This window comes from Sapajus apella, unplaced genomic scaffold (genome assembly GCF_009761245.1).
Source record: "Sapajus apella isolate SASKATOON/1434 unplaced genomic scaffold, GSC_monkey_1.0 scaffold61, whole genome shotgun sequence".
NCBI lineage: Eukaryota > Metazoa > Chordata > Mammalia > Primates > Cebidae > Sapajus > Sapajus apella.
In genome coordinates, this window is record NW_022437001.1 from 506,903 (window position 1) to 519,402 (window position 12,500).

At 38.4% G+C, this 12,500-nt stretch overlaps 1 pseudogene; it reads left to right on the top strand.

Annotated features, from left to right (window-relative positions):
• LOC116529032 overlaps positions 1–4,335 on the top strand; it is a 6,727-nt pseudogene extending 2,392 nt beyond the window's left edge.
• Positions 4,336–12,500: the final 8,165 nt, after the last annotated feature.

Sequence of the window (12,500 nt, forward strand, 5' to 3'; positions counted from 1 at the left end):
CAAAAAAAAAAAAAAAAAAAAAAAAAAAAAATTAGCTGGGTGTGGTGGCTGGTGCCTATAATCCTAGCTACTCGGGAGGCTGAGGCAGGAGAATCCCTTGAACTTGGGAGGCAGAGGTTTCAGTGAACTGACATCGTGCCACTGCACTCCAGCCTGGGCAACAGAGCAAGACCCTGTCTCAAAAAAAAAAAAAAAAAAAAATGCCTGTGAAATTTCTAGAAGAAAACAGATGGGAAAATCTTGTGACTATGGGTTTGGCAAAGATTTCTTAAATATAATACAAAAAGCATGGACTATAAAAGAAAGCAAATCAGTCAATTGAACTTCATAAAAATTAAAATACAAATTAAAACCACAGGGAGATATCATTACACACAGATAGAATGGATAATAGTAAAAAGACAGATCATACTCAGCATTGATGAGAATGTGGAGTTCTCATGTACTGCTGATGGGCATGTAAAATGATACTTTAAAAAATAGTTAAACCACTTCTTGAAAAATTACACACCTACCTTCCAGATGTAAATGTCTATGAATACCTATGCAGCCATTCAACCCTTAGGTTTTTTACTAAAATGAAAGCAAAAGTTGAAACAAACATGAGTCCACAAATGTTCCTAGTAGCTTTATTGTAATAGCCCAAACTGGAAGCAACTCAAATATCCATCAACAGGTGAATAGATAAACAAATTGTGGTATATCCACACAATAGAACTCAGCAATGAAAAAAAAACAAATTGTTGATACAGAAGGGAAAAAAATCAACTCAAAATAATTATGCTAAGTGAAAAAAGTCAGACAAAAAAGATTTGTCTAATTATTTTCTTATGATGATGTTTAACTTACCCATCTATGTTTTGGAAGTTAGGTCTTAAGGTTTGATTTATTTTTGGCAAGAATGCTTCCTAGATCATGCTGGGTCCTTCATATTGTATCATGTGAGGAGGTAAATAGGCTGGCTGTTTCACTGTGTGATGCTAAATTTGATCATGTGGTTAAGGTGGTGATTGCCAGATCTCTCTTCTGTGAAGGTATATTTTTTTCCTAGCAATTAGCAAGCATTCTGTGTGCTGTATATTAACCACAAGTGAATATCTTGTTTGGCATTAACTTTTTCCTAAGTTTTAGCATCCATTGGTAATCCTTGCCTAAACTGATTATTCCATTCTTTTTAAAGCATTGATTTTTAAAATTCTGTTATTTCTTCTCAATGCATTAGCTGTTTTCTTCTCAGTCAACTGAAACCGAAAAGTTTTTGAATGGAACAACTTTTTCATGTTTGATCCACTTGACAAACGCACATTCATTTCTTATGGCTCCACTCAACCTCTCTTCTCAGACCCTAACAATTCCCCTCTTCTTCCTAACTTCCTAATCCAGAGGCTGTTTTCAAACCATATTGCAAATATCACTTTTTTTCATTCACTCATTCATTCAAAAATTTTTTTGTGTCCATATCATGTCTTAGGCACTGTTCTAGGTATAAGGCTGTATATACTGGTGAATAAATCAGATGAAGTTCCTGACCTATATTCTAGTGGGAGTGAGGAGACAGATAAGAAAATAAACATAAATATTGGTTAGGCACAGTGGCTTACGCCTGTAATCCCAGCACTTTGGGAGGCCAAGGCAGATGGATCACTTGAGGTCAGGAGTTTGAGACCAGGAGCTGGTTGGTTGTTGTTAACTGCTAGAGAAGCCACAAAGGAAGGAAATAGCAGGCTCAGGTGAGGTCATCATTAACTTAGAGCATGGGTTAAAAGCCAGAAATCTTTTATGGCATCATCTAAGGGATGAATGAGCTATAGACAGAGGGTAGAATGAGCTGAAGAATAAGACCCCAAGTTTGATCTTAAATACAACAGAGCTAAAAAGGAGGCTGAGTTCACAGCCCACAGACTTTCTTCCTTTCTTCTTCTTCCTTTTTTTTTTTTTGAGACAGGGTCTCACTTTGTCACCCAGGGTGGAGTGCAGTGGTGTGAACACGCCTCACTGCAGCCTCAACCTCCTCGGCTCAAGTGATCTATCTACTCTCACTTCTGGTCTCCAAGTAGCTGGGACTATAGGCGTGTGCCACCATACTCAGCTTTTTTTTTTTTTTTTTGTAGAGATGAGGTTTCACCATATTACCCAAGCTAGTCTCCATCTCCTGGCTCAAGCGATCCGCCTACCTCAGCCTTCTAAAGTGTGAGCCACAGTGCCCAGCCCCAAAATTTCTAATGCTAAAGTCAGGGATCTGAAAAGGAAGGAGAGGGGCCCTGATTATTTGGATGGAGGTATTTGGGTAGATGGGCTTGAGAATCATAAAACCCCAGATTCCTCTTAAAACTCAGAGTGAGAATACTCTGGAGCCTTTCTCCTTGCTAGGAGAAATTGGACTTCTGTTGCTTGGAGACTATGCCAAGGCCTCACCTAGCAAGGGCAAATGCCTTGCAGGATGATGCTTGTCTCTAATAGCCATCCGTACCTCTCTTCATTGCTTCTAGACCAATAATGAGAAATCTTATTATGAGCCAAGCAAGGAAACACTGTTAGGTGAAGAAAGGGATTATTCACCAAAAGCACTGTAAAACTTGGCAAATATGTACTAGCAGGAAGCAGGAGAAGTTGCCTGGAAATGAATCTTAAAGGTGCCAAATCAGGGAAGGCACAATATAAGACTGAATAGGGGACAGTTACAGGCGAATTATTCAGTTAACACAGCACTCACTATCCTGGTAGAATGCCTCGAACTGTACCTAATACATTGCAGAAATCGCTCTTTGAAATTTGAAAATAATGATGAAATGGAGATGCTGGAACTTCTTAGAAGAGAGATGAAGAAGAGGTCAAGAAGTTCAAAGAGATTAGAAGTAAAAATGCATTTTTTTTTTTTTTGGAGACAGGTCTCACTCTGTCACCCAGGCTGGAGTGCAGTGGCACAATCTCAGCTCACTGCAGTCTCGGCTTCCCAGGCTCAAGCAATCCTCCCACCTCAGCCCTCCAAGAAGTTGGAACTACAGGCACACACTACAATGCCTAGCTAATTTTTGTATTTTTTTGTAGAAATGGTGTTTTGCCATGTTGCTTAGGCTGGTCTTGAACTTCTGGGTTCAAGCGATCTGCCCACCTCAGCCTCCCAAAGTGCTGGGATTACAGGCATGAGCCACCGGACCTGGCCAAAAATGCATTTACTATGCAATACCAGGGAACCTAGGTCTAATACGTAGGACCTCCCAGCCAACAATATTCCCTGGGAGGTCCCACAGGACATTCTCTTACTAAAGTGATAAGGAATATGCTAATATATTCCAAGAATGTCAGAATTGCTTGTCCTCTAAATCAAGGTTGATGGTAAGAGATGCTTCGGAGTACTGTAAATGGGAATAACAGAATTCTAGAGGCCAGGTTGGTGGTACTAGACCGTCAGAGGCCCTGGGGAGATATAATTATGATTACATGTATCAGTCTGAGTAAGTCTTAGGAAACTAATATTGAGTAGGAAACAAGTGAATCACAGAAGAACACACGAATCATTTAGATTTTGAAAACATGCAGAATACCTTTTGGCTCTCTGAGCAGCAAGAGCAAGTACCTTACGAAAAGCAGCAAAAAGGAAAAAAGTGGTTGATCCATTTTCTAAGAAAGATTGGCATGATATGAAAGCGCCTGCTGTGTTCAATATGAGAAATATTGGAAAGACGCTAGTCACCAAGACCGAAGGAACCAAAATTGCATCAGATGGCCTCAAGAGTTGTGTGTTTGAAGTGAGTCTTGCTGATCTGTAAAATTATGAAGTTGTATTTAGAAAATTCAAACTGATTACTAAAGGTGCTCAGGGAAAAAACTGCCTAACTTCCATGGCATGGATCTTACCTGTGACAAAATGTGTTCCATGGTCAAAAAATGGCAGACATGATTGAAGCTCATGTCGATGTCAAGACTACTGGTGGCTACTTGCTTTGTCTGTTCTGTGTTGGTTTTACTGAAAAACACAACAATCAGATACAGAAGACCTCTTATGCTCAGCACCAACAGGTCCGCCAAATCTGGAAGAAGTTGATGGAAATCATGACCCAACAGGTGCAGACAAATGACTTGAAAGAAGTGGTCAATAAATTGATTCCAGAGAGCACTGGAAAATTCCTGGATAAGGCTTGCCAATCCATTTATCCTCTCAATGATGTCTTCATTAGAAATGTAAAAATGCTGAAGAAGACCAAGTTTAAATTGGGAAAACTCATGGAGCTTCATGGCGAAGGTAGTAGTTCTGGAAAAGCTACTGGGGATGACACAGGTGCTAAAGTTGAATGAGCTGATGGATATGAATCACCAGTCCAAGAATCTGTTTAACACTCAGACTTTTAATATGGCAAATGGAAAGTCTTATTTGTGAAAAAACAAACAAACAAAAAAAACATGGAAAATGAAAATGTGTGTGTGTGTGTGTGTGTCACAGGTAGGTAAGCACAAAACTAGAATAATGGTTACTTCTGGGAAAAGGGAGAAGAGAATGGGGCTAGAGAGAGGTATGCAGGGACTGTAAAGGTACTGGCAATATTCTCTTTCTCAAGCCAGCTGGTGAGTACACAGGTGTTCATTTTATTATTATTCTCCATACACATGAGTCATGGTTTTTGAACATACTTACTATTTAACAACAACAAAAAATAATTTAGAGAAATAGAGCCTAACCATAGTTCTCTAAGTTTGTGACTCACAGTAGAGAGAAGTAAATGGGACATGAGTTCCTTTGGCATCCAATAGATCCAAATTCAAGCCTCAAGACTGTATAACCTCAGGCATGTTACAGAGTCTCTTAGTAATAGATTTCTCACCAGTAAAATGGTTTTGGTAACAGCTAGCCAGCAGGGGCATAGTAAGGATTAAATGAGACAGTTTTTGTAAGTCTTACGGTCAGTGCCTGGCACCTATCAGGTGTTTAAAAATAATAGTTGCTATTCTATAACTTTGTTCATGCTTCCCATTGTTTCCCTTTTAGAAAGCTTTCATTTTTGTATTTGACTTCATTCAATTTAATAATTTCCTGCAAGCAAAGCATTATGTAGGTTGGCTATACTTTAATGTATGGGTTTCTTTTTTGTGTATTTTAAGTTAGTTTTCAAAATGTCATGATCTCATCTGATTCTCAATTTTAATCCTCAGTGCCTAGCACAGTTTGGAACATGGAAGGAGACCAGTAAATTTAAGCAAATGAATGAATGTAATAGGTAGGTGTTATGGGCTGAACTGAATTCCCCTAAAATTAATATCTTGAAGTGCTAACCCCCAGAAGTTCAAAATGTAACTGTATATAGTGATAAGGTCTGTAAAGAGGTGGTTAAGTTAAAAAGAGGCCATGGCGTTGGGCTAATTCAAGATGACTGATTCCTTTATAAGGGGAAGAAACAGGAATGTACACAAAAGGCCATTTCAATACAGAGGGAAGATGGACATCTGCAAGCCAAGGAGACCTCAGAGAAACCAAACCTGCTAACACCTTGCTCTTGGACCTCCAGCCTCCAGAACTGTAAGACAACACATTTCTGTTGTTTTAAACCACTTAGCCCATGGTATGTTATAGTGGCCCTGGCAAGCTAATACAGTAGGGCAAGTATAATTATCCCCAATTTACAAATGTGTAAACTGAGTCTCAAGGGTTGTTGTACAGTTACATAAGCAGTAAATGGGAAGAATTGATACTTGAATCTAGGTCCTAAATTCTGGTTGTTTCCATTACAGTTTGCTTTTTGTCAAACTGTGCTATATTAAGATGTATCAATCTGTAGAAACTTAATTTTTTTAAATTAAATTATTTTAATCAAAGTAATATAGGGGAAAACAAGAGTTTCTTATAGTAAAGAAAACCAAGTATGTCTTTCCCGTCATACGCTATGGCTTTTTTAGAGGCAACCATTTTCCACTCTTTTAGATGTTTTTTCCTTTAGTATTTGCATCTAACTAGCATGCTTATACATATGTGTCATAATTTTACAAATCAAGACATCACCTATTAATTTCCTACTGTTAAAGGTAAGTCTTTAATGATCTTAAAACGCATGCACCATCCCCCTCCCTTCATTTTAATATACTTTTATCACAATATTTGATAACTTTTTCTTCATTCTGTCTTAGTTTTGTCCAGGTTAATTTTCTTTTTTAAACTTTCCTCAAACATGTGGTGATTCGGTTGCCCATTCATGTTTAAGAGAAAGCCTGCTTTCTGCTTTACTCTGTGCCTTGAGAGGCAACTAGTGACTTGAATTTCTGACATTTTCTGGGATTCTACATCAAGGATTAGCCTGTTAGAGCTGGACACTGGTGCCGGAGCTTAGGTTTTAGCTTCTTTTTATCCAAGTCAGTCATTCTTTGTCCAAGTACTTTCTAGCTCCTAGAATTTCCTGACAACTCTTTTCTGCTGCCATCAGCTCTTCTGTTCTCTCTGTATTTTTTGTACCACTTTTATTCCTTTACCGTCATCTTAGGGGGTTTTAGGAGGAAGTGGAAACACAGGTTTTTAGCAGAGTTTACATTTAAAATTTTGACCTCTCGAGTTTGTATTAGTCAATAAATATTGGTTAGTAGCAGCTCAATTTAAATGAATAAAAATATCATTGGATAATTATTTTTCTAGTTGCCTCTGCCAAACTTTCTTTTACACTGAAAACCTCAGTTTGTATTATCAGCAGTAAGAGTAACTTAACAGTTCAAACTTAAGTGTCACTTATATAAAACTTTTCTGCTTAGAGCAAGGTAAAGAGGGTGTTCATGGCACCACTTTGGTGAAGTTCCTGCTATCCTCGGTTTGTATTGTTAGCAATAAGAGTAATATAATATTTCAAACTTAGGCGTCCCTTATATAAAACTTTTGTGCTTAGAGCAATGTAAGGAGGGTGTCCATGGCATCGCTTTGGTGAAGTTCTTGCTAAACACAAACACAAACTGAGATGGAGGGATATCCCACCAGGGAAGGATCTGGGTGGTGTGATTTCCATAGCAGGAAAAGGAAGGCTTATGAGTGGAGGACAGACTGCTGTGTGGTGGCAGAGCCTGAGCAGGGAGAGGAGAGACCCATGCAGTAGGGTGACCTGATCCAGGGTGCCAGATTCCAAGCAAGGTGAAGAGGGCATCCACACCGTGGGGTGGCCTGGGTGAGCTATCAGAGTGCAAGTCAATTGAAGGGGGTGTCTACTTGTAGGGATGGCCTGGCACAAGGATCAAGGCACAGATTGAGGAGGACAGTAACACTGGGGAGGGAGCAGTGGCAGTAATGCAAGCTTGGTTCATCTACCAGGGGATGGATCAAATAAACAAATATAGTAAGGCTCATGGGAGTCAGGTTTCTCATCCTGAAAGGAGTCCTAAATATGGAAAGGGAGAAAGTTGAAATAATCCCTGAGGTATTGAATTGGAGTTAGAATATCAGTGTGAACTCATGGATTGCAGTGTTTCTGTATCCACATGACATCAATGTCAATGTTGACATGTATAGGTAAATGTCTATGTGAGTGTGTGTGTGTGTGTTCCCTAGTACTGTACACTGAGAAAGCCTGAGTGCTGTGAAACAAAACTAGAACCAGCAGATGTTGTTCTGATTGTAGGTTTTTTTTTTTTTTTTTTTTTTTTTGAGATAAGAGTCTCACTCCCATCACGCAGGCTAGAGTACAGTGGCGCAATCGTGGCTCACTGCAGCCTCCCTCTCCTGGGCTTAGGTGATCTCCCAACCTCAGCCTTTTGAGTAGCTGGGACTACAGGCACATGCCACCATGCCTGGATGATTGTTGTATTTTTTTTTTTTGTAGAGACAGGGTTTTGCCATATTGTTCAGGCTGGTCTCGAACTCCTGAGCTCAAGCAATCCATCTGCCTTGGCCTCCCAAAGTGTTGGGATTACAGGCGTGAGCCATCGTGCCTGGCCAGATTGTGGCTTCTAAATACCATCCACCACTTAAAGGAATCAGGGCTCCTTGGTAGGGTGCCAGATTTGGCAAATGAAAATAAAGCAAATATTTAGCAAAGAAGATATTATTGCATGTGACGTACATGCAATATATATTTACCTGAAATTCAAATTTAACTGACTACCCTGTATTTTATGCAGCAACTTTACCCCTTGGAGATATGATTGATTCCAACACTGGGCCAGGGAAGGTACAAGAAGAGTCAGAACATTTTTTTTTATACAAGAAAAAAGGTAAATAATCAAGGAATGATGGGATGAAATGACACAGACATCATTTTAAAGGGACTCCCATTAGCCAAATATGGGAGCAATTTAAGCACAAAAATAAATAAATAATAATAACAGGTTATAAACCATCGAACAAAATAGGAAACCATGAGGCTAATAGGAATAAAACAATAAAATGGAAGTTTGATGAGGAATTGAATATTTATCTAGATCTAAATATCTCCACACAAAATACTTATTAATTCCATATGGACAAAATAGTAACTTCATTGTGAAGAAGCCTGGTAGATACCATTTTAATCAAGTGATTAAAGTGAACATCATGACTGACAGAATAAATTGAAATTGAGCATCATCTGATAATATGCCGTAAAAACGTACCGTGATGAGCATCATCACTTTGGTGACGTTCCTGTTAAAAACAAACATGTTGAAACTGAGTGATGTTCCATAATAATTAGTTGTAATCTTCAAAGGTACTGAGGTCATGAAAGTCAAAGGAAAACTGAGGAAATGTTTCAGAGAAAGGACACCAAAGACATGTGACAATTAGATGTATCACATAATCTAAAGAGGATCCATTATTTTTGTTATAAGAAATATTATCGGGATAATTGATCAAACAATGGGATTTCAGGATTAGATATTATTAATTATCAAGGTCGAGAGGCTGAGGCAGGAGAATTGCTTGTACTCAGGAGGTGGAGGACGCAGTGGGCTGAGATTGCACCACTGTACTTCAGCCTGGGCAACGGAGCGAGACTCCATCTCCAAAACAAAACAAAACGTGTTTTGCAATGACGATGTAAGGGACTCAAGGCTAACTATCTGGAGACCACAAACTCATACATTAAAAAATACTCCTGAAATTAAATTGCTAGAGTTTTTTACCCACAAAAAGGAAAAAAAGGAGACTCAACATATTACTGACACTCGCATGCAAAGCATTTGGGGAAATTGCCGTTTAAAGGAAAAACAAATAGCAGTTACCTCTGAGGTTTAGAAAGTGGCATTTCATCTCTGAGGTAGATGGTCCTTTTGTTTAATAAAAACATCTTTATGGGTGTGTCAGACACTGGTAACTTTCTACCCTATAACTATTCTTCCTTCTTTCTTTATTAACAGAACTCAAACCTCACTTTGGACAACCATGCTCAGGGCCTTCTCAGCCTTCTTTAGAGCTGGGTATGGACTTAAGATACCACTCTATCAAGGAGAGCTAAACAGAGTGTGCTGGAAATACTGGGAAAATAATCAGTGTGGATGTGACACCGGAGGATTGGCAGCTTTTTTGCAAGTCATCAGGTAATGGGTTTAATGATAAAAGTTAACATGACATGGATGGCAATAAAGATGGCAAAGCAAGAGAAATACCCTGCCTATGTGATGGTATTATGAATATCATGGCATATTGTTGTAATGTTCAATGTTTCTGTATTTTTTTTGTCTGTGTGTGAGATGGGATCTCATTATGTTGCCCAGGCTGGAGTGCAGTGGATGGGACAATCACGGCTTACTGCAGCCTCAACCTCCCTGGGTCAGGTAATCCTCCTATGTCAGCCTCTCGTGTAGCTGGGACTACAGGTGTGTGCTACCACACCCAGCTAAGTTTTGTATTTTTTGTAGAGATGGGAGTTTCACAGTTTTGCCCAGGCTGGTCTCGAATTCCTGGGCTCAAGCAATCCATCTGCATTGACCTCTCAAAGTGCTGGGATTACAGAGGTGAGTCACCATGTGAGGCCATGTTTCTATATTTTTAAAAACTGTCACAATGAAAATTTGAAAAATGACAAATAGGATTGAAGGTTTCTAGAATGCCATTTGTTTATCCTGAGAACATCCTCAGAAAATATAGATCAAATAATTTTACTTTTTCTGAGATGAAGTTTCACTCTTTTTGGCCAGGCTGGAGTGCAATGGTGTGATCTTGGCTTACCACAATCTCTCTGTCCGGGGTTCAAGTGATTCTCCTGCCTCAGCCTCCCAAATAGCTTGGATTACAGGCATGCACCATCACGCCCAGCTAATTTTTGTATTTTTAGTAGAGATGGGGTTTTACTATGTTAGCCAGGCTGGTCTGGAACTCCTGACCTCAAGTGATCCGTCCATCTCGGCCTCCCAAAGTGCTGAGATTACAGGTGTGAGTCACCATGCCTGGCCTAGATCAAATAATTTTGGATGGTGGTGGCTGGGATCAAGTATTGAGCCTGGCACAGTCTAGGTATCAGACTGTATGCTCCATTAAGGTAGGGACAAGTTCTTTTTTTCCCTCTTCTTATCACTGGATGTCCAGCACTTCGCTCTAGTGTTAGAAAATAGTAGGTGAGGCCGGGCGTGGTGGCTCACACCTGTAATCCAAGCACTCTGGAGGCCAAGGCAGGCGGATCACCTGAGGTCAGGAGTTCAAGAACAGCCTGACCAACATGGTGAAATCCTGTCTTTTTTTAATAAAGAAAGAAAGAATAAAAAATAAAAAAAAGAAAATAGTAGGTGATAGTAAGAATTTACTGACTCAATACATCACTATCTTTTAGAAGTTAAAACAAAAATTTACTAATAATATTTATAATAGCTTGTCCCTTTGGTAATTCCCTATTGTTCATTCAATAATTTAACTTTGAATCTCAAGCGAGAACATTTTAAAGCCTTGGCTCTACAAGCTTAGTTACATTTAAGCCTACCTTAACATTTTTACAGTTATTTTTAAACCTTTTTACTCAATTTTTAATTTTAAAAAAGCTGGATTTTATCAATAAAAATATTTCATGACTATTTATGACAAAACCAGCTGGCTTGTATCCTGAAGGATTCCTCTGAAGCTTTAAGGTTACATTTTCAACAATTATAAGTGATTCAAAGTTATTTTATTTTCTATTAAAACCAGTAGTCATCTATTACTAATTTTCAGAATTTATCTTTTTTTTGCAAACCCTGATGATCAGAAAGGTAACACAGGGGAAATCTCATCATTAGTCTCTAAGTTTTCCAGGTTGATTTGTATTTTTATTGTTTTATTTATTTATTTTATTTTATCATTTTATGACAAAGTCTTACTCTGTTGCCCAGGCTGGAGTGCAGTGGCATGATCTCAGCTCACTGCAACCTCTGCCTCCTGTGTTCAAGCAATTCTCCTGCCTCAGCCTCCCGAGTAGCTGGGATTACAGGTGCATGCCACCACACCAAGGTAATTTTTATATTTTTAGTAGAGATGGGGTTTCACCATTTTGACCAGGCTAGTTTCAAACTCCTGACCTCAAATGATCTGCCTGCCTTAGCCTCTCAAAGTGCTGAGATTATAGGCATGAGCCACTGTGCCTGGCCTGTTCTTGTATTTTAAAATATCATTAAATTCTGAGAGCCTCTAACATTTTACAGTACTACAAATTTATTAAGAAACTCATCACCAAATCCAAGGGCATTCCTGCAACATTTGATGCTGTTTTATTTGGTAAAACTCTTTTCTCAGCTATTAAGGAAGTATGGTGATTCTTTGAAGAAGCAATGGGAACCAGTGACAGATTGGCCATAAAGGATAAAGGCGACAGTAGAGAAACTTAATTTTTTTTAAAGCAAGTTTTCTTCAATTTAACCTATTTTTAGTGCTATTATTTATATTAATCTTTATTTTTTTAAAATTTCCATTTGTATCAATATTAATTTGATCCCAAATCTGTTAGGCTTAAAATAGACTTTATTCAATTGTAGAATAAGAGGGCTGCCATGTGGAAATGAACAATATTCTATAGATCTTGGGAATTAATTTACCTTATTGTTCCAGAAGACAGAGTCAGTGTGATATAATGGCAAGCATACTGTATTTGAAGACTTGGGGTGGAGTCCAGGCTTCCTATTTACTTGCCCTCCTGACTCTGGGTAAGTCAATTTCTCTGGGTCTCACCTTCCTCCAGTTTTAAAATATCACTGATTCTAAACAAAGAAAGCAGAGAAAAGACATTAATGAAAATAATCAAATATAGTATGTTGGGAAAATAGGCCAGGCAGTGACATGGATGGTATGTATTTTATGTTAATGAGTGGAATTTAAAAAATCCATAAATTGTAGCAGAAATGTTAGGAGGAAAGAAAAAGTCACTGTGACTTTTAAAATATCAGTGAACCTGGGAAATGAAAAAATATATGCAGGGAAAACAATTACTGACATGGTTGCCTTGAGAAAAATACAAACCAACAAAGTCAAAGTTTAGTTGAAGAGATTCAAGAGAATTAAAATTTTCTTTATATTCTCAAAGGAAATAAAAATACAACAAAAATAAAAACCACCATGAGGGATTGCTGGCAATCACCTAATAGTTGAAAAATTACATTAT